At 37.2% G+C, this 23,604-nt stretch overlaps 1 protein-coding gene and 1 pseudogene across 1 annotated transcript in view; both read right to left on the reverse strand.

Moving 5' to 3' along the window:
• The window catches only part of LOC144329569 (uncharacterized), a 330,604-nt gene that overhangs the window by 132,459 nt on the left and 174,541 nt on the right, over positions 1-23,604 (reverse strand). The window lies entirely within an intron of this gene.
• Positions 3,911-3,980, reverse strand: LOC114679136 (U7 small nuclear RNA; annotated as a pseudogene).

Genomic DNA, 23,604 nt, shown 5'->3' on the forward strand with positions numbered 1-23,604 from the left:
TACATAATATATTAGCTAAACTAATTATAGATTTAAAGAAATACCTTAAGATCAAATAGGGCTTATTTTGTATTTTTTTTTTTGAGATGGATTCTCACTCTGGTGCCAAGGCTAGAGTGCAGTTGGATGTGATATTGGCTCACTGCAACCTTCGCCTCCTGGGTTCAAATGATTCTCCTGCCTGAGCCTCCTGAGTAGCTGGGATTACAGGCGTGCACCACCATGCCTGGGTAATTTTTGTATTTTTAGTAGAGATGGGGTATTGCCATGTTAGCCAGGCTGGTCTCGAACTCTTGGCCTATTAGAGTTTATTTTAGACATGGAAGGATGCTTCAATAGAGAAAATTCATTTGTGTATGTTAGTGTATTAACAGACTAATGGAAAATAATAGTATATGATTATATCAATCAACCTCCAAAATATAAATTTGATAAGGTTCAACACAAATTTATGATCAAAACTCTTAGGGAATTAGGAATAGTAGGGAATTTCCTTAACTTGGTAAAAACGATTTCTACTAACAATTTATAGTAACTCTTATACTTAATGGAGAAACTTTAGACTTATTTTCTCTATGCTAATGTTAAGACAAGGATGCTTACTATTACCACTAGAGGTCTTGGCTAAAGCTAAAGGAAAGACAAATAAATAAGAATGAGGGTTAGAAAGAGTAGTAGATTATATTCTTATTTCCAATTATCCACTACCACCTTCCCTGCAAGAGTTTTGCACTTGCCTGCCCATTACCATGTGATTTCTAGAGCCTTCCTCTGAGAAGAGAATACTTTTTACCCTATTGTCATTTTACTTAACCATGGAATTTGTTTCAGCCAACGAATATGAATGAATTTGACAGTTATGAGCAGAAGCTTTAAAAGTCATTGTGTAGATCTGCTGGTTTCTTTGCATTTTTCCTCTGCTCTGAGAATACTGTGTTCCTGGGGCTGCTTCTTCTGTTCAGATCCCAGAATAAGAAAATATACAGAGGGAGCTGCAGTCAATATATACTCAACATGTTACATAAGTGAGAAACAGATGTTTGTGATTGTAAGTCACTGAGTTTTGGGAGTTATTTGTTATCACAGCATAACTTAGTGAGAGCTGACTAATGGAGAAGGTAAGAGAGAAAACTTTCTTCATTTGCATATGATATGATCATTTATCCAGAAAAATCCAACAGATTTCAAAAGCAAAGTGTTAGAACCAATAAGAGAACGATTAAAATCATTGGATACATCAATCCTTTTTTTTTTTTAGTGCTAGCAATAGTAAATCAGAAAACATAATAAATAATAATATATCATTCCCACAACTAATAAGTCTATTAACTATATAGGAGCTAATTATATTAATAAAATAATATAAAAGCTATCTGCAGAAAAGATGATCTGAATAAGTGAAGAAAATTCCTGAGCTTTTGGATGAGGCAATATTATACTAGAAAAACATAAATTCTCCATTTAATCTATAAATTTGATGCAGTCCCATCAAAAATTCTACTTATATATTTTTGAGCAATATAATACAACTTACTCTAAAATTTATGTGGAGGAATAAAAGTTTATAAACAGCGAAGTCAAGCTCAAAAAACATAAGTAGAGAATGGTCTTGTCCCACTAGATATGAAAACATGTGACAAAGTCACAGTAACAAAAACAGTGCTACATTGGTGCAAACAAAACAAAACACACAAGAAACCAAAAACCCTAGATAAACAGACCGATAAAATAGGACACAGAGCTCAGACACAAACACATGTATATAGGTGGAAACTTAAGTATGATAAAGAGAATATCATAAGTCAGTATCTATCAGCTTACTTTGGGAAAATTGGCTCACTATACACAGAGTAAACTAGATCCTTACCTCACGTAACAAACGAATGTGGCCCCCACTTGAATTAAAGATCTAAAAGCAAAAGGTACAACTATTCAGTTAAAGGAGTATGATGGATCACGAGGTCAGGAGATCGAGACCATCCTGGCTAACACGGTGAAACCCCGTCTCTACTAAAAAAAATACAAAAAAACTAGCCGGGCGAGGTGGCGGGCGCCTGTAGTCCCAGCTACTCGGGAGGCTGAGGCAGGAGAATGGCGTGAACCCGGGAGGCGGAGCTTGCAGTGAGCAGAGTTCCGGCCACTGCACTCCAGCCTGGGCGACAGAGCGAGACTCCGTCTCAAAAAAAAAAAAAAAAAAAAAAAAAAAAAAAAGGAGTATGATGTAGGAGAATATCTTGGTGACTGAGCTTAGGGCAGGAAAACCTTTTTAAACACAAGTTCAAAAGGCATACTCATAAAGAAAAGTGTTGATGACTTTGAACATCAACATTATGGCTTTCTGTTTGAAGAAGACACCATGAGCAAATTTATTACACACATGTCAACATGGGAAGAGTATTAGAAATGTCTAAAACCCACAAGGGCCAAATGAATAACACAAGTAATTGCTGCAAATCAACAAGAGAACGGCAGCAACCCTCAGTAGAAAGATAGGCAGAGGATACCAACAGGCAATTTACAGGAGAGGAAGCTCAAATTACTACTAAACATATGAAAGAAATGATGCCCAAATCCTGAGTTATCTGAGAAATGTAAATTAAAACAACAACAAGTTGTCTCATGTTTTACTTATTAGACTGGCGGAAGTTAGAAAGATGGATAAGACCAAGTGTTGGCAGAAATATTCCCACATACAGACATACAGGAATTTTATCGTTGCTGATGGAGTCACTGCGTCATTACTGCAGCCTTTTTGGAAAGCATCTGTCACTACTTAGTCAACTAAGAAAATGCACACTCTATAACCCAGCAATTATACCTCTAGGTATGTACTTCAAAGAAAATATTGTATGGATCCTTCAGGGGATGTGCATGAGGATATTAATTACATGTTACTTGTAGCATTAGAGACTTGGAAGCAACCTGTGAGTCCGATAACTGAGAAAGCAGATGGAGAAAATGTTGAGGACACACATTCTGGAGTACTAAGCAACATTTAGAAAGAATGAATTAGAGGTACACACAGCAACATATTGTGAATTGTGGATCTTCAAAACATAGTGCTTAATGAAAAAAGTAAGATGAATGAGATGTATGATAGTTTCACATAATTACAAAACATTGTATAAAATAATAATTATTTTGCAATATACATATACAAAAAAGCACATGTTAACACATTAGAGTGGTTGACGAAGGTGGAAATGGAGCCCAAAGAAGCACAGAAAAAAGTCATTCTTAAGCCCATACCCAGAGGTAATAACTATTGACATTTTGTATCATCTCATAGGTCATAATAATAATGGCTATGGTTTACAGATCACTCACTATGGGGCAGGAACTACGCTAAATGCTTAAGATACTTTATCCATTGAATCCTCCCAGCAACCCCAGGAAGCCAATTCCATTATTATTTTCTTTAAAGAAGAAAGTGAAACTGAGAAAGATTAAACAATCTGTCCAAGGTCATCTAGCCAGGAACAGAATGGATTTGAATCCATGTCAATCTGACACTAATATCTTTGCACTTAATCATTACCCAGGTTTGCTTTCATCCAGACTTTTAGCAACGTGACACCACAAGCTCACATTTCTTGTTACGAGAATGAGATCACACCACAGTACTGCTTCATAGCATGCTGTTCAAAAAATTTAAATTTTAACCATAGAATGAATCTCCACCTTAGTAAACATACATCCTCAATCTCATTTTAAAAGGCAGCATAGTATTTCACTGTCTAAATGAATGATGGAGGAATATAATAGAATAATGGGGGATGATTCTATCTCCAAAAGCTAAACATTTAACAGGCCCTGAAAGAAAGACTCCACCTATGTCAGACATGTGTTGATTGAAGAGGGGTTCTTTTGCGTGTGTGTGTGTGTGTGTGTGTGTGTGTGTGTGTTGGGGGTGGGTTTCTTCTTCTTTTTGTAAAATGCAGAAAATCTGCTAGACAAATTCAAAAAGAGCAGTAACGCTGAGAAGGAATTCTTGATAACTATTAAGTAGTGAGGAAAACAAGAGCTACTGGATAATCTTTCCACTTAATTGGATAATCTTTCAACTTAATTGGACCCTGGAAATATGTAGAGGATGCATTTTGATGATTTGTTACACTGAAAACAGTGCCACCAGATAATGTAACCAATACAAATACAATTATATTTATTTAAGGCAGTGGTTATCTTTTAAAAGATAGACTTTTGGATGTTGTTGAAAGATGCTGAAGGAAGATGATAAATTTCACTCGTGGATTAGTCTTAGCTGTCTAAAACCAGTGATTTTCTCAATGAACTTTCTGGGCATGCCTCACAGAGCTAATTCTTAAGTAGATAACAGCGTCAAAGGATTCAAGCTCATGAGAAGGGAAATGTTGTGTCAGTTTCTGCTAGTTAGTCTCAGTAATAACGACAGCACATGGCACGGGAACAGAGCTTTACACTTCTTAAACTCAAATAGCCACTGGCACATTTGATTGCCCGGTTAGCCAAATGAGCTATATTGGGTAAGTGACATTATCACCTCCTTGAAGATGAGGAAAAGGTTTAGGAGATTTCGTCAAGTTCCACAGTAGTATCTTTTTGGAAATTCCAAGCTCGGTGCTCTTCCTCCTACTTCATACTTTCTCTGAACCTGGAGTAAAACATCATTGTTTATTCTGAATTGTACAAAATTATTAATTTTTAATGATATATAGAGAGTACAGCCACAGTAAATATCAAAACTGATTTTTGTGCATGTCCAGATGAGCTTGCTTTGTTGCACACATGCAGATGTGCAAACTAGCATTTTAACCAGCAGAATAACTTGCTTTTATTTCTACACTGGGAATTTTGTTTAGAGAGCACAGTGAGGTGGGAGAGCAGAGAGTATCCATGCTGTTTTGAAGTACACAGGATGGAGTTTATCCAGAGGCCAAGTTTTACAGGTATTGTCTTTTGGTCTCCCAGTGGGTTAGACAAAGGCCGTTTACTGTGACGTCATGTAATGAAACAAAACCAAAAACAATGCAGATTTCCTTCAGATCACAATCTGCTCCAAGGAACAGCTCTATAGAAGCCCTTAAAATGAACTGTTTAAATGATAATCCATTTAAAACATATTTGCTGAGTGTCCACTCAATTATTAGCTTGCTGTTTTGCAAAAGTAATAGAAATATTTGAAATGCTGTCTGGTAAACAGAAGAATGTAGCTGGCATTCCATTAAAATTAGAGGGGAAAAGTATCCCCAGAAAAGAGTGGGGAGATAGATCACAGTGTTTTGGGGTAGAGGAATAGGAAAGGCAATTTGAATTAGACCTTCAAGGACAGGAAATAGTTTAACAGAGATGATGGGAGGCCACAGGATGGGACAGTCCAAGAGTTCAGAGGTGGGGCAACTGATGGCATTTTCAGCATATCCTTGTTGAGTGCGTATGGCTGTGAGAATAGGGTTCTTGGAGTGTTTCACACCTTTTCTTATCCTCATTCTGCTGCCTCTGTTTGGTGAGCATTGCTTACTCCCTCTCCCTTTTTGCTTTCCTGGAAAACTCCTACTCATCCTCAAGAGTCAATACAAATATTTCCAACTTTGTATGCCCTTTTACTGACACTCCCAAATGTGACTCATCCCTGTTACTGTATCCAAACACACCTCCACTGCATTTGTCCCACTGTATGACAATCATCTGCTTGGGCACCAGTGTCTCCTGCCAGCCTGGTAGCCTTGGAAAGAAGGAACACGCTGTCTTACCAGCCTTTGTATTTCTACTACCTAGCACAATGCCTGACACACTGCTAGCTCTTAATAAGTATCCTTTAAATAGTTTTTCCACTTTTCTACCTAAAGGTTTACAAGTCTTTTGTAGGTTGTTTTCCTCATTACCTTATACCTTTGGTTGCTATCATAGTGGTATTTTTTTTTTAAATAAAAATTTTCCCACTGCTTATGGATGAATAACTAAATTTGCAATGGACTTTTATATATTAATATATCTAAAAATTACTTTATTATCTGAATTTTAAGAATTTGTCTGAAAATGTTTTTGTGCTATGTAGATAATTTAGCAATTGCTAATGCTAGAGTTTTATTTTCTCTTTTTTAATGCTTATATATTTAATTTTTCCATCTTCTTGCTATTCTGGCTAAGATTTTCAATGTGTTATTCAATAGAAGTGGTGATAGAGGGCTTCATGGTCTTAATCCTGATTTTAATAGGAATGCTTGCAATATTTCTTCACTAAATATGATGATGGTTCCAGGTTTTCTATAGATACCATTTATCCAGGTAAGAGGCTTATTTCTTACTCCTAGTAGCTAATAAATTTTGTCAGGAATGGTTGTTGAATTTTATTGATTCCTTTTTCGAATATGTTGCAATGGTCATATATATTTTTTCTACTATTCACTGGATGATGTGGTGAACTATATATTAGTCCGTTCTCATGCTACTATGAAGAAATACCCAAGACTGGGTAATTTATAAAGAAAGAAGGTTTAATTGATTCACAGTTCCGCGTGGCTGGGGAGGCCTCAGGAAACTTACAATCACGGCAGAAGGCACCTCTTCACAAGGCAGCAGGAGAGAGAATGAATGCAAGCCAGGGAAATGCCAGACACTTATAAAACCATCAGATCTGGTGAGACTCACTCATTATCACGACAACAGGATGGGGGAACCTGCCCCTATGATTCAATTACCTCCACCTGGTCCCGCCCTTGACACATGGGGATTATGGGAGTTACAATTCAAGGTGAGATTTGGGTGGGACACAGAGCCAAACCATATCAACTACATTAACAGATTTTGTAAATTTGAATTAAACTTGCATTTTGGGAAAAAGCCCAAACCCCAAATTATGAGTCATATTTTTGTACATTGCTTAATCTAGTTTGCTAATATATCATTTAGGGTTTTTGCATCTGTTTTCATGAATGAGACTAGAAAATAATTTTTTCTTCTATTTTTCCTTTTTTCTTTTTTGAGATAGAGTCTTGCCCTGTTACCCAGGCTGGAGTGCAGTGGCACGATCTCGGCTCACTGCTACCTCTGTCTCCTGGGTTCCAGTGATTCTTCTGCCTCAGTCTCCTGAGTAGCTGGGACTACAGGCATGTGCCACCACCCCCAGGTAATTTTTGTATTTTTAGTAGAGCCGGGGTTTCATCATGTTGGCCAGTCTGGTCTTGAACTCCTGACCTCAGGTGATCTGCCCTCCTCAGCCTCTCAAAGTGCTATTTTTCTCGTTAATTTTCTCTATCAAGTTTTATAAGGCTGTAAAATGAACTGGAGAGTGTTATCCCCAACCATTTTCTTCTATTTTTTGAGTAAGTTTAAGGTTGAAATGATCTGTTCATTGACTACTTGGTGGAACTCACCTATAAAACTGGATCCTAAGTAATCTATAGGGAAGATTTTAAACCACTGATTTACTTTCTTTAGTAGTGATAGGATAAATTAAAATTTTCTATTTTTCTAAGATTGGTTGTGGCAATTTTCATAGCAATTTTATCTACATTTTCAAGTTTGTTGACATAATGCTGTTTATAACATTCTCTTGTTTTATTTTTTAAAGATTTACTGTGTAATTTAAGTGCAATAAAATGTACCCACTTTAAGTGTAAAGTTCAGTGAGCTTTGTTAAATGTATTTGGTTATGCAAACAACACTACAATATGCGTTAGAATATCTTTCTCACCTCAACAAAGTTCTCATGTCCTGTTATGCTCAATTCCTGCTTTTGGACAACTAAATATCTGTTTCTGTTCCTACAATTTTACCTTTTCCATAACTTAATATAATTGAGATCATGATATTTAGTCTTTTATACCTAATTATTTCCATTAGAATGTTTTCATCCATGTTGTTGCAAATATCAGTAGTTTGTTTTTCTTTATTGTGGAGTAGTATTCCATTGTATGGATATACCACATTTTGTTTATTCATTTTTCAGTTGATAGACATTTAGATTGTTTCCACCTTTTGGTGATTACATACAATGACTGCTAAGACCATTGTATACAAATATTTGTGTGAACATATGCTTTCATTTCTCTTGAGTAGATACCAAGGAGTGAAATTTGTGTATTGTACAGAAAGCATGTCTTTAACTTTTTGAGAAACTACCAAATTTTGCTCCAAAGTGGCTGCACCATTTTGTGTTCCTATCAGTGATATATGAGAGTTCCAGTTGTTCCATATCACTTTGTCAACACTTGTTATCATCAGATTTTAACAATTTTAAAGAGTCTTAGCCATTTTAGTATATGTGTAGGTGTATCTCATTGTGGTTTTAATGACCAATGATATTGAATACTGTCTCCTGTACTTCTTTGCATATCTTCTTTCGTGAAGGTTATGTTCAAATCATTTGTCCATTATTTACGCATATGCCCATTTACATTTTTACTGGATTGCTTTCTAATTTTGAATTGTGAGTTCTTTTTATGAAAGGTCTTCAAAAAGTTCATGGAAAATGGAATTAAAAGATGAAAATAAAATTCATTTCTTTCTTTTTTTTTGAGATCCCAGCACTTTGGGAGGCCGAGGTGGGTGGATCACGAGGTCAGGGGTTCGATACCAGCCTGACCAACATGGTGAAACCCCGTCTCTACTAAAAATAGAAAAATTAGCTGGGCTTGGTGGTGGGCACCTGTAATCCCAGCTACTCAGGAAATTATTTCTTAATATAAGCTCTATCAAGGTCAAGACACTTTTGTAAGCAATAAAACTAGCCATTTAGCTCATCTTAAAGAACTGAGGGTCCTGGGAATTTAGCCACATCAATGCAGTTTTTTTTTTTTTTTCTTTTTTAAGAGACAGGATCTCACTATGTTTCCCAGGCTGGTCTTGAACTCCTGGGCTCAAATAATCTTCCCACCTTAGCCTCTCAAAGTGCTGGGAATACAGGCATGAGCCAATGTGCCTGGCCCCATAAACGCAGTCTTTTTACATTGCTAACTGAAGAAAAATGAGAGTTCTTTACAGATTTTTTAAAACTAGGAAACAAAAAGAAGTCAGAAGGAGCCAAAGGACTATAAGGTGGATACATAATGATTTCTCACCAAAACTCTCACAAAATTGCCCTTGTATGAGAACAGGAATGAGCAGGAGCATTGCTGTGGTGGAGGAGGGCTCTCTGGTAAAGTTTTCCTGGACATTTTTCTGCTAAAACTTTGGTTAACTTTCTCAAAACACTCTCATAACATTATCATTCTTTGTCCCTCCAGAAAATCAACAGTACAATGCCTTGAGCATCCACAAAAACTGTTACCATGACCTTTGCCATTGACAAGCTCACTTTTGCTTTGACTGGATCATTTTCACCTCTTGGTAGCCATTGCTTTGATTGTGCTTTGTTTACAGGATTGTGCTAAGTAAATGCTTCAGGATCTTGATCCCACCTGTATATATTTGTATTGAAAGCTCTGCTCTTGTCTGCAGCTCATCTGGGTGCAATGGTTTTGACACCCAGTGAGTGAAAAGTTTGCTCAACTTTAATTTTTCAGTCAGAATGTGTAAGCTGAACCATGCTGTTAATTGTTGGTCCTCTTCAATTAGGGCATGAACAAGATTAGTTTTTTCCTGTCAAATTGATATGGATGGTTTGCTGCTGCAGGCTTCATCTTCAAAATTGTTTTGTCCCTTCTTAAATTGTGTTATCCATTCATAAACTGCTGATTTCTTTGGCATTGTCCCCATAAACGTTTGTAAAGCATTAATGAGTTCACCATTATTCCATCCATGCTTCACCTGAATTAGCCTTGTTACTATTTTTGGAGATAGGGTTACTATATTGCCCAGGCTGGACTCGAACCCCTGGCTCAATCGATTCTCCCACTTAAGCCTCCCGAGCCACCATACATTTGTTGTTTGTTCTTGCTTCAAATTTAGCTGAATTCATGTTTCTTTGATAGGGGTTATTTTCAAATTAATGTCTTATCCTTCTTAGTGTCTAAAACTAGATCCTGTTCAGACATGTTACAACAAGTTAGTATGAGTTTATTCTGGTGCAGAAAAATTTTGAAATCCATGCATACTTTTTTTTATAATATGCCTTTTCCATGAAGTTTTTGAAGTCCCACAGTATATTCTGGATACAAATCCTTTGTAAGACCCTCTTATCTTTTTATTTTATTTATTTATTTATTTATTTATTTATTTATTTATTTGGATACTGAGTCTTGCTCTTGTTGCAAAGGCTGGCGTGCAGTGGCGCCATTTCAGCTCACTGCAGCCTCCGGGGTTCAAGTGATTCTCCTGCCTCAGCCTCCTGAGTAGTTGGGATTACAGGCGCCCACTCCCATGCCTAGCTAATTTTTGTATTATTAGTAGAGACGGTTTTTATCATGTTGGGCAGGCTGGTCTTGAACTCCTGACCTCAGGTGATCCACCCATCTCGGCCTCCCAAAGTGCTGGGATTATAGGTGTTAGCCACCTTGCCCAGCCCCTCTTATTTTTAATGTCTGCAGCATACATATGCTAATTATATTTCTTTTGTATGTCCAGAATTATTTATTTGTGCCTTTTAAAATTTTTACCTTGATCAATCTTGCCAATTATTTATCATATTATAAATTTTATTAGTCCTTTCAAAAAACAAACTTTTGGTTTTATTAATCATTTCTAATTAATGTTTATTTAACTGACTTATAGTCATACATTTTTTCAGCTTTATTGGGGCATAAAGATTGAGATATATCAAATCCTCACATTGTATACATTAAATATTTCCAATTTTACTTTGTATTTTTTATCTATAAAATTGACAAATAAAATTGCATATATTTTATGTATATAATGTGACGATTTGATATACATATATATTGTGAAATGATTACCACAATCAAGTTAACACATTCACCACTTCACATAGTTACCTTTTTGGTGTTATGAGAACTCTTAAGATCTACTCTCTTAGCAAATTTGAATTATACAATATAATAATATCATCTACAGTACCCATGCTGTAAATTGATCCTCAGAGCTTATTTATCCTATAATTGAAAGTTTGTACCCTTTGACCAATATCTCCCCATTTTCCCCACCCCAGAAACTCCTGGTAACCACCATTCTACTCTGCTTCTATGAGTTTAACTTAAAAAAAATTCCACATGTGAGTGACAGCATACATTATTTGTCTTTCTTTGCCTGGTGTATTTCACTTAGCATAATGCCCTTCAGATTCTTCCATGTTACAAATGGCAGGGCTTTCTTCCTTTTTCATGACTGAATAATATTTCATTGTATGTATATATGTCACATTTTCTTTATCCATTCATCCATTGATGGACACTTAGGTTGTTTCTATATCTTGGCTATTGTGAATAATGTTGCAGTGAACATGGGAGTGTAGATATCGTTCTGAGATACTGATTTTGTTTCCTTCAGATATATGCTCAGAAGTGAGATTGCTAGATCATTCAGTAGTTTTAGTTTTACTTTTCTGAGAAACTTCTGTACTATTTTTCCTAATGGCTGTACCAATTTACATTCTCCCCAACAGTGTACAAAGGTTCCCGTTTCTCCACCTCCTTGCCAACATTTGTTAGCTCTCGTCTTTTTGATAATAGTCATCCTAACAGGTATGAGGTGATACCTCATTTCAGTTTTGATTTGCATTTCCCTGATGATTAGTGATGTTGAGTACTTTTCATATACCTATTGGCCATTTGTAATATCGTTTGAAAAAATACATTTTTTTTTTTTTTTTTTGAGATGGAGACTCCCTCTGTCGCTCAGGCTGAAGTTCAGTGGCGCAATCTCTGCTCACTGCAACCTCGACCTCCTGGGTTCAAGTGATTCTCCTGCCTCAGCCTCCTGAGTAGCTGGGACTACAGGCACATGCCACCACGCTGGGCTAATTTTTGTATTTTTAGTAGATACGGGGTTTCACCATGTTGGTAAGGCTGGTCTCAAACTCCTGGCCTCATGATCTGCCCACCTCGGCCTCCCAAAGTGCTGGGACTACAGGCATGAGCCACCGCACTTGGCCTGGAAAAATACTCTTATCTTTACTACTTATTTTCTTCTACTATACTTTCCTTTATTTACCTAGCAACCAAAGTAGTTAGCTATATAACTTACAGCATTTTTTAGTTTTCTAATGTAAGGATCACACTTTCCTTTAGCTGCTGCTTTAGCAGTTATTGTTGTCAGGGATTTTAATTCTATCTTGACTTTTTAAATTTCATGAATTAGGCATTTTTCCTTTGCTTTCAGTTATGCAGTAACACTATATGTTATGTCTGAAGATGTATTTTTTTTTTCCATTTGTTCTTTCTCCTCTTCCTCATTTCCCCTCCTCTTGACTCATGTTTGGAATTTCTAAATTTGAATTGTTTTATCAATTTTAGAAAATTCTAAGCCCTTTTACTCTTCAAATATTTTTGCCCCCTCATTTTCTCTATGAGCTTCTTCTGTAACTCTAATAAAATGTATATTAGATTAAATTAGTTTCCTTTGTCTCTTACCCTTTCTTTTAATATAATTTTTTCTTTATGCTTCTTTCTGGATATTTTCTTGTGTTCTCTCTTCCACTTTACCAGTTGTCTCTTTAGTTGTGTATAATCTGCTTTTCAATCTCTTCTTGAATTTCTAATTTTGATTTTTATGTTCTCATTTGTAGAAAGTGTTTGGTTTTTTTATGTCTACCTAATAAAGTTTAAGTTTCTAATATCTTTGTTATAATTTTAGTGCCCTCTTTCTTTCAATATTTCTTTAACCCTGTTTGTTTTGTAACTGATATTTTGAATGTAAGTAGACTTATTGGTCTGATTCTATAGTTTGTAGTTTTGACCATCTCTCGCTCATGGTGGTTTACTTCCTCAAGTGTTTATTTTTGATGGTGAATTCTTTTTTTTTTTTTTTTTTTTTTTTGCAGAAACGTCTGTGAGATGTTTTTGAGGCTTGTGTTTGAAATGATTTTTTTTCCAAGAGGATTTGTGTTGGCAGAAGCAGGTTTCTGGGGGAATTCCTGACCCCATATTATTTTAAATTTCCTTACCCTCCCTTACCCCTCCTCTTCCTTCTTCTTTTTCTTGCCACAAAGATTTTATAAATTATCACCCCCAAACTGTGTTTGCAGTACTATAAACCTTAGGAATTCTCAGAAAGACTCTCTCTCTCCTTTTTTAATACACCACCTAAACCCTTAATACAAACAGGCATTTATTTCTATAAGCTCCCTCTGTAGGAAGGTTTTTTTTTTTTTTTTTTTTTTAACAATGAGGTGTGAACTCTGAGTTCTATGACTTCATGAATAGTCTCTGATTTGGTGTCCTACTCTGCTTAGATTTCAGGATTTACCTCCTATCTCTCGGAAGAAAGGGCTTTTAAAATTTAGATTCAAAGTCATCAGAAATTGGCAAATGATGCTATTGCAAATACTATTCTGGTGCTTCCTAGCCTCTCTGGAATTATATTTTTAGCCTCCAGAGGATTCCCTACATTTGTGTCAGCTCAACATACGTATGTGTGTGTGTGTGTGTGTGTATTTGTGTGTGTGCATATTTGTGTGTGTGCACACAGTTGCATGTACATGCAACACTTGTAGGCATGCTATATCAGAAAGGGGTTCTCTAAATAGCTAGTCTACTTCTGACTCAAAACAGAAGTCTTTACTCAGATGGTTTTAATGTTGTTTGGGATTGTTTAACCCAAAGTTTCATCGGATCATGCCTTACTCAAAAGCCTCCAGTAACTTTCCATCACACTTAGCATGACATCCAAAGTCCTCCTCATGGCCTGCAAAGTCTGGCAAAATCTGACTTCTACTACCTCTTCAACCTCATCTTCTCTTACTCTCCGTCTCACTGATTTAAATATTCTGGCTTCCTTGCTGTTCCCTGACTATGGCCACACACGCCTGCTGATGCCTCTGGCACTTTGTGTTTCTCTGCTGTCTACCTGGAACTGTCTCTAAATATTCATACGCCTTACACTGCCATTCCATTTTGGTCTCTTACTTGAGTGTCACCTTTTCTGAGATATCTTTTATTCTTTGTAAAATTGCATCCCTTATAATTCTCTCTTCTCTTTTTCTTCATAGTGCGTAACATACTATATGCCTATTTGTTTATTTATGTATATAATCACACCATTAAAGCTTGTCTGCCTTGTTCACTGCTGCATTCCTATTGCTGAACATACAATAAGAGCTCAAATATTTGTTGAATGGATCATCATCATTTTAATGCAAAAATGAGTTATTCCCTTTTATTAAGGGAGCTATTTTCTGGGGCATGTGGCTTTGAAACTAATGCTGAAAGAATATCCTGTAACACATGGAATCATTTATTTTTATTAACAAGTCAATTCAGTTTTTTTGCAAAATGCGCGATTCCCAAGCAGCTGCTTAAAAATGAGGCAACTCATTTCCAAGATGTTTCCTGCAAGTACTGTTGATGGTGCTAAGTATTTATTAAGTGCCAGTGTGCTAAATTAGGTGCTGGTGGACAGTGACCACATTTTAGTCCGGCCCAGTGGGTGCAGAGAGCACAAGGAGGGAAGATGTGGAGTTGGCCTGGTCCCCTTCCTCAGAGCCCTCAGGATTCACTTCCCAGATGAGGGGAAGTGATTTTAGAGAAGGTGGAATTATTATGTGTTAAGTGTTACAATGGCCCCAAGTGTTCAGGTAATTTAGATAAGAAAGTAGAAGGGGACCTTCTTCTGGGTGACTTGGTTGTTCCTGAAATAACTAGGTGCCTCTAAGTTTTAACTGAACTGGCTCAATAAAGAGTTGTTAAAATACGTTTTTGGGTCTGTGCTTTAACAATTGCTCTCTCACTTCCTTTAATTCCTCTGAGTCCTGATTCAGCTTGGGCCATAGTTGCCTGTTCATGGCCAACTGTAGGTCATTCTCCGAGGTTCTAGTGATGTTTTCTATCGTCTTGATATTATTGCATCAATTCCCTAAATCCCCAATTATCTGCTGATCTTTGTCCTCAATTTCTCCACCATTTCCTTGAAAACACACTGAGCCTTCATAAATATGGTATTTTAGCATTGTGTTTTAACTAAAACTGGTATTTTAGTATCATCCTGTTGCTTCTTTGTGGTAAGTCCAGTTCTACCATCTGTCGTCTTTGTCAGCCATTGTGGGTCAGAATTGTCCACAAAGGCTAAAATGAATGGCAGGAGGAAGCCATTCATGTGAGGTAACAACTCACAATGTAGAAGCACATGCAGCTCAGTGGGACTCAGTGGGGCATTTCTTGGCTGAGAAGGCTGTGTGGTATAGGGAACTTATAGGCTGAGGCTGGGTGTACTGTCTCTAGTACTGCATTGAAGTTAAAAGTATATATACGCTATATACAGCAGTGGACTGTGTTATCTATTTATTTAGGAAAACGTTTGAGACAGTATTATACAAAATTCTTACTATACAGGGAGACTTTAATCACAGTAGGCACTTACTAGATGGAATTCTGTAACACAACTGACTCTAGCTGTGGTCACACACAAATGAGCACTATGGGCTTTTTACATTTTGTGTATGGTAAGACTACGGGCATAACTTGTCCTTTAAAGGTGTCTGCCTACAAAGGATGTTTATATACTATGTATACATGTATAAACATATGTTACAGATATGTGTAAATTTTGTAAAAATCCAATTTAATTTAATAACAATTTACTGAGCACCTACTATGTCCAGACACTTTTCTTAAATGGAAAGATGGATCAGAAATAGATCCTGCCCTCAAGGAGTTTAGTGCAGTCAAATGAAATACAGACTTATTCTCTCACTCCTTCCTGGCAAAGGTGGGTACAGTTTCCAAGACCCAAGAGGCATTAAAACATTCATTTATGGCTTTAGCAATCACATTACTTTCTAAAGTTATCATCTGGCTTGGGTTGGGTGGTAAGATACAGTTCGTTTGTTTTTTTTCCTACTTTTTTTTTTCAATAAGCTTTCAACTAAACCAACCCACCAAATAAACAAACAAGAAAACAAAAAACCCTAAACATTGCAACTAATTTCAATAAATTATTGTTTAAGCTTTCTTCTATTTTGGTATATAACATGGAAACTATTTTTATTATGTGAAGAGAAAGACTGCTTTGTATTAAGTGTTTAAACTAGACTCAACCCAGCTTGGTTTTATTTATGAAATATCACAAATAGTTAATAAAAGCTGGGGAGGAGGGAGAACCAAAAATGCAGGTGAAACAACGAATAATATGTCAATGAACTGATGACGCTTCTCGTGTCCTAAAGATAGTTTTCAAAGGTGGAATATAAACTGAGGAATACATTTAGCATAAATGAATCTCTCTAATCTCTTTCTTTGTATAATGACTCAATAAACAATGAGGGCTGACTATGTGCCAGGCATTCTGCTAGGCACGGAGGAAATGGGAATCAGCTAGCTATAGTCCCTGTCTTCAAGGAACACATAATTAAACTGGGAGAGCTAAGTGTGTAAACACATGTGTATGGGAGGTGAAAGAGAGACTTCTAAAACCTAAAATGCCCATATACAAAGCTAATACTGATGACTGGGCAGAGATTTTTATCTCCATATCATGGACACTAAGATTTTTTTTTTAACCTTGCTCGTGGCATTTCATATTAGTCACCTACTCGATTTGGCAAAGCAGAGCACATGTCATAGACTTGAATTCTGGTCAGAGGCCTGCCAACTTCTAGCTGAGTGGCCTTTGGCTAGTCATACCATCTCTCTGAGAATATTGCCTCATCTGACAAAAATGGAGTAGGTTTACTGCAGGAGGAGGTTGATATGAGAAAGTAGTTTACGAAATGAGAAGTGCTGTAGGGTATGGCTGCATTCTTACAGCTGGTGTTTCATCTGGATGATATCTAAATTTTCCAGTTTCCCATCTTGCACTTCCAATAGACCAAGGAGTTCATGGATTAATAGTTGGCTTCCAAGTTTAGGATTCTAGCTGAGATCATTTGTAAAGTTTTGGGTATATATGTACATGCATATTTTTCTAGCTCCTCAGGTTTCATCAGATTCTCAAAGGGGTCCATGGCTGTAAAAGAACCCAAGACTGCTAATCTAGACAGTCTTGGTGTTTTTTGTGGGGTGCAGAGAGTGCCTTGCTTATCTTTGTATCCCAATACTTATATCATAATGCCCTGCACAAAGTAAGGGCTCCTAAATTTGTTACATTAATAAATATCAAAATGGATAAGTGCTATGATGACAAATATTAACATTCAAAACAAGTATGGCCTCGTCCCAGGGATGAAACATTGAATTCTGTTGAAGCCTGTCATTGGCTGTCAATAGGGAGAGGTGCCAAATTTAGAAGGCCAGGCTACTGCACAGTTTTAAGCAATTGTTTTTAAAATTTCATTACTTCTTTCCTTATGTTTTCAATCAACTTGGGGAAGCTCCTTTTCTCCTCTTTCTTGAATTTGCAGATGGTTTTGTTTGTTTGATTGTGTCAAGGCCGAAGGTCACTCAGTCATACAGGCCTCCGACAGACTCTTTTCTGAGCACATGGCAAGGATCTGGTGAACACATGCATCACACAGGAGAGGGCTTGAATGAAAAGCTGAGGAACTTTGGAGGAGTAGACACAAACTTTTCAGTCATTTGCTTATGTCTACTCTGACTAAATGTTTCTTACACAAATGCAAATATTCTAGTACTAAAACTTTCCTGCACAACTACTTGAGACTGTAAAGTCTAGATATGTGCCTCAAACATAAATTTATTGCAATAGGTTAGGAGATTGGCCTGTCAAATTGCATCACAACTGGAGGTAAAGTGCAAGGTTGTCCATTGCATCATGATTGCAATATTGAAAAGCTGAAAAACAATCTAACTGTCCATCAAAACGAGACTTGCTAAAATAATTATCATATAACTTAACAATGGAATGTTAGTACCCATTCAACAGAATGAGGTAGTGTAATGTTCAGTATATCATTGTAGAATAAACAATGATTTTTTTTATTATACTTTATGTTCTAGGATACATGTGCACAATGTGCAGGTTTGTTACATATGTATACATGTGCCATGTTGGTGTGCTGCACCCATTAACTCATCATTTACATTAGGTATATCTCCTAATGCTGTCCCTCCCCCCTCCTTCCACCCCACAACAGGTCCAAGTGTGTGATGTTCCCCTTCCTGTGTCCAAGTATTCTCATTGTTCAATTCTCACCTATGAGTGAGAACACGTGGTGTTTGGTTTTCTGTTCTTGTGATAGTTTGCTGAGAATGATGGTTTCCAGCAACCATGCAACCATGTCCCTACAAAGGACATGAACTCATCCTTTTTATGGCTGCATAGTATTCCATGGTGTATACGTGCCACATTTTCTTAATCCAGTCTGTCATTGATAGACATTTGGGTTGGTTCCAAGTCTTTGCTATTGTGAATAGTGCCATAATAAACATAAGTGTGCATGTGTCTTTATAGCAGCATGATTTATAATCCTTTGGGTATATACCCAGTAATGGGATGGCTGGGTCAAATGGTATTTCTAGTTCTAGATCCTTGAGGAATTGCCGCACTGTCTTCCACAATGGTTGAACTAGTTTACAATCCCACCAGCAGTGTAAAAGTGTTCCTATTTCTCCACATCCTCTCCAGCACCTGTTGTGTTCCTGACTTTTTAATGATCGCTATTCTAACTGGTGTGAGATGGTATCTCATTGTGGTTTTGATTTGCATTTCTCTGATGGCTAGTGATGATGAGCATTTTTTCATGTGTCTGTTGGCTGCATAAATGTCTTCTTTTGAGAAGTGTCTGTTCATATCCTTTGCTCACTTTTTGATGGGGTTGTTTGTTTTTTTTCTTGTAAATTTGTTTCAGTTCTTTGTAGTTTCTGGATATTAGCCCTTTGTCAGATGAGTAGATTGCAAAAATTTTCTCCCATTCTGTAGGTTGCCTGTTCACTCTGATGGTAGTTTCTTTTGCTGTGCAGAAGCTCTTTAGCTTAATTGGATCCCATTTGTCAATTTTGACTTTTGTTGCCATTGCTTTTGGTGTTTTAGACATGAAGTCCTTGCCCATGCCTATGTCCTGAATGGTATTGCCTAGGTTTTCTTCTAGGGTTTTTATGGTTTTAGGTCTAACATGTAAGTCTCTAATCTATGTTGAATTAATTTTTGTCTAAGGTGTAAGGAAGGGATCCAGTTTCAGCTTTCTACATATGGCTAGCCAGTTTTCCCAGCACCGTTTGTTAAATAGGGAATTCTTTCCCCATTTCTTGTTTTTGTCAGATTTGTCAAAGATCAGATGGTTATAGATGTGTGGTATTATGCTGAGGGCTCTGTTCTGTTCCATTGATCTATATCTCTGTTTTGGTACCAGTACCACGCTGTTATGGTTACTGTGGCCTTGTAATATAATTTGCAGTCAGGTAGTGTGATGCCTCTAGCTTTGTTCTTTTGGCTTAGGATTGTCTTGGCAATGCGGGCTCTTTTTTGGTTCCATATGAACTTTAAAGTAGTTTTTTTCCAATTCTGTGAAAAAAGGCATTGGTAGCTTGATGGGGATGGCGTTGAATCTATAAATACCTTGGACAGTAGGGCTATTTTCACAATATTGATTCTTCCTATCCATGGGCATGGAATGTTCTTCCATTTGTTTGTGTCCTCTTGTATTTCATTGAGCAGTGGTTTGTAGTTCTCCTTGAAGAGGTCCTTGACATCCCTTGTAAGTTGGATTCCTAGGTATTTTATTCTCTTTGAAGCAATTGTGAATGGGAGTTCACTCATGATTTGGCTGTCTGTTACTGGTGTATAAGAATGCTTGTGATTTTTTGCACATTGATTTTGTATCCTGAGACTTTGCTGAAGTTGCCTATCAGCTTAAGGAGACTTTGGGCTGAGACGATGGGGTTTTCTTTTTTTTTTTTTTGAGACAGAGTCTCGCTCTGTCACCCAGACTGGAGTGCAGTGGCCAGATCTCAGCTCACTGCAAGCTCTGCCTCCTGGGTTCATGCCATTCTCCTGTCTCAGCCTCCCGAGTAGCTGGGACTACAGGCACCTGCCACCTCACCCGGCTAGTTTTTTGTATTTTTTAGTAGAGACGGGGTTTCACCATGTTAGCCAGGATGGTCTCGATCTCCTGACCTCGTGATCCGCCCGTCTCGGCCTCCCAAAGTGCTGGGATTACAGGCTTGAGCCACTGCGCCCGGCCGACGATGGGGTTTTCTAGATACACGATCATGTCATCTGCAAACAGGGACAATTTGACTTCCTCTTTTCCTAATTGAATACTCTTTATTTCTTTCTCTTGCCTGATTGCCCTGGCCAGAACTTCCAACACTATGTTGAATAGGAGTGGTGAGAGAGGGCATCCCTATTTTGTGCCGGTTTTCAAAGGGAATGCTTCCAGTTATTGCCCATTCAGTATGATATTGACTGTGGGTTTGTCATGCATAGCTGTTACTATTTTGAGATATGTCCCATCAATACCTACTTTATTGAGAGTTTTTAGCATGAAGGCTGTTGAATTTTTCAAAGGCCTTTTCTGCATCTATTGAGATAATCATGTGGTTTTTGTCTTTGGTTCTGTTTGTATGCTGGATTACATTTATTGATTTGCGTATGGTGAACCAGCCTTGCATCCCAGGGATGAAGCCAGCTTGATCATGTTGGATAAGCTTTTTGATGTGCTGCTGGATTGGGTTTGCCAGTATTTTATTGACGATTTTTTTTGCATCAGTATTCATCAGGGATATTGGTCTAAAATTCTCTTGTTTTGTTGTGTCTCTGCCAGGCTTTGGTAACAGGATGATGCTGGCCTCATAAAATGAGGGAGGATTTGTTGTGTCTCTGCCAGGCTTTGGTAACAGGATGATGCTGGCCTCATAAAATGAGGGAATCATAGGGAGAATTCCCTCTTTTTCTATTGATTGGAATAGTTTCAGAGGGAATGGTACCAGCTCCTCTTTGTACCTCTAGTAGGATTTGACTGTGAATCCGTCTGGTCCTAAACTTTTTTTGGTTGGTAGGCTATTAATTATTGCCTCAGTTTCAGAGCCTGTTTTTGTTCTATTCAGAGATTCAACTTCTTCCTGGTTTAGTCTTGGGAGGGTGTGTGTGTCCAGGAATGTATCCATTTCTTCTAGATTTTCTAGTTTATTTGTGCAGAGGTGTTTATAGTATTCTCTGCTGGTAGTTTATATTTCTGTGGGGTTGGTGGTGATATCCCCTTTATCATTTTTTATTGCGTCTATTTGATTCTTCTCCCTTTTCTTCTTTATTAGTCTTGCTAGCAGTCTATCAATTTTGTTGATCTTTTCAAAAAACCAGCTCCTGGATTCATTGATTTTTTTGAAGGGTTTTTTGTGTCTCTATCTCCTTCAGTTCTGCTGTGATCTTAGTTATTTCTTGCCTTCTGCTAGCTTTCGAATGTGTTTGCTCTTGCTTCTCTAGTTCTTTTAATTGTGATGTTAGGGTATCAATTTTAGATCTTTCCTGCTTTCTCTTGTGGGCATTTAGTGCTATAAATTTTCCTCTGTGCACTGCTTTAAATGTGTCCCAGAGGTTCTGGTATGTTGTGTCTTCATTCTCATTGGTTTCAAAGAACATCTTTATTTCTGCCTTCATTTCGTTATGTACCCAGTCGTCATTCAGGAGCAGGTTGTTCAGTTTCCAAGTAGTTGACTGGTTTTGAGTGAGTTTCTTAATCCTGAGTTCTAGTTTGATTGCACTGTGGTCTGAGAGACAGTTTGTTATAATTTCTGTTCTTTCACATTTGCTGAGGAGTGCTTTACTTCCAACTATGTGGTCCATTTTGGAATAAGTGTGATGTCTCTAATGCATCTTGAATTAATTTTTGTATAAGGTGTAAGGAAGGGATCCAGTTTCAGCTTTCTACTTATGGCTATCCAGTTTTCCCAGCACCATTTATTAAATAGGGAATCATTTTCCCATTTCTTGTTTTTGTCAGGTTTGTCAAAGATCAGATGGTTGCAGATGTGTGGTATTATTTCTGAGGGCTCTGTTCTGTTCCATTGGTCTATATCTCTGTTTTGGTACCAGTACCATGCTGTTTTGGTTACTGTAGCCTTGTAGTATAGTTTGAAGTCAGGTAGGGTGATGCGTCCAGCTTTGTTCTTTTAGCTTAGGATTGTCTTGGCAATGCGGGCTTTTTTTTTGGTTCCATATGAACTTTAAAGTTTGGTTCCATATGAACTTTAAAGTAATTTTTTCCAATTCTGTGAAGAAAGTCATGGGTGCTTAATGGGAATGGCATTGAATCTATAAATTACCTTGGGCAGTATGGCCATTTTCAAAATATTGATTCTTCCTATCCATGAGCATGGAATGTCCTCTTGTATTTCATTGAGCAGTGGTTTGTAGTTCTCCTTGAAGAGGTCTTTGACATCCCTAAAATTCAACAGCCCTTCATGCTAAAAACTTTCAATAAATTTGGTATTGATGCAACGTATCTCAAAATAATAAGAGCTATTTATGACAAACCCACAGCCAATATCATACTGAATATGCAAAAACTGGAAGCATTCCCTTTGAAAACTGGGACAAGACAGGGATGCCCTCTCTCACCACTCCTATTCAACATAGTGTTGGAAGTTCTGGCCAGGGCAATCAGGCAAGAGAAAGAAATAAAGGGTATTCAATTAGGAAAAGAGGAAGTCAAATTGTCCCTGTTTGCAGATGACATGATTGTATATTTAGAAAACCCCATCATCTCAGCCCAAAATCTCCTCAAGCTGATAAGCAACTTCAGCAAAGTCTCAGGAGACAAAATCAATGTGCAAAAATCACAACCATTCTTATACAAACAGAACCAAATCATGAAGGAACTCCCATTCACAATTGCTTCAAAGAGAACAATGATATTTTTGAAGTGAAAAGTTTATTGCTTTTAAAACACCTTTTATTTTAAAATATTTGTAGACTCACTAGATGTCAAAAAAAATACAGTAATCCTATGTACCTTTTACCAAGCCTCCTTCTATTGTACATTTAAAATACATCTTAAAGAAAAATATAGTAGTTTCCAGAATGGAAAATATGGTAGGATCCTATTTACGTAAAAATAAAAATATACCAAACTATTAACACTGGATATCTCTGTGGAATGGAAAATAACATGCAGCAGGAAAAGGAGGAAAATGAGGATTTTTTATTTTTATTTTTTGAGACAGAGTCTCTCTCTGTCACCCAGGCTGGGGTGCAGTGGCGTGATCTTGGCTCACTGTAACCTCCACCGCCCGGGTTCAAGAGATTCTGCTGCCTCAGTCTCCTGAGTAGCTGGGACTACAGGCATGCACCACCACACCTGGCTAATTTTTTGTATTTTTAGTGGAGACGGGGTGTCACCATGTTGGTCAGGCTAGTCTCGAACTCCTGACCTCGTGATCCACCCATCTCGACCTCCCAAAGTGCTGGGATTACAGGTGTGAGCCATTGTGCCTGGCCTTAATTTTTTTAATTTATAAATATCTATACTATTTAATGTTGCTGTCATTATCTACATATTTATATATATGTCTATATATCTATACGCAGATATAAATACATACTTCAAAAAGGAAGTATTACTTTTATTTAGAAAAATACCTCAAATAGCAAATTTAGCAGAATAATTTATATGATGGCAAATCCAGGCTCTAAAAAATTAGTTATTTTCAGCTTGACAGATTTTTTTAAAAAAAGGAG

This window comes from Macaca mulatta, chromosome 6 (genome assembly GCF_049350105.2).
Source record: "Macaca mulatta isolate MMU2019108-1 chromosome 6, T2T-MMU8v2.0, whole genome shotgun sequence".
Classification (NCBI taxonomy): domain Eukaryota; kingdom Metazoa; phylum Chordata; class Mammalia; order Primates; family Cercopithecidae; genus Macaca; species Macaca mulatta.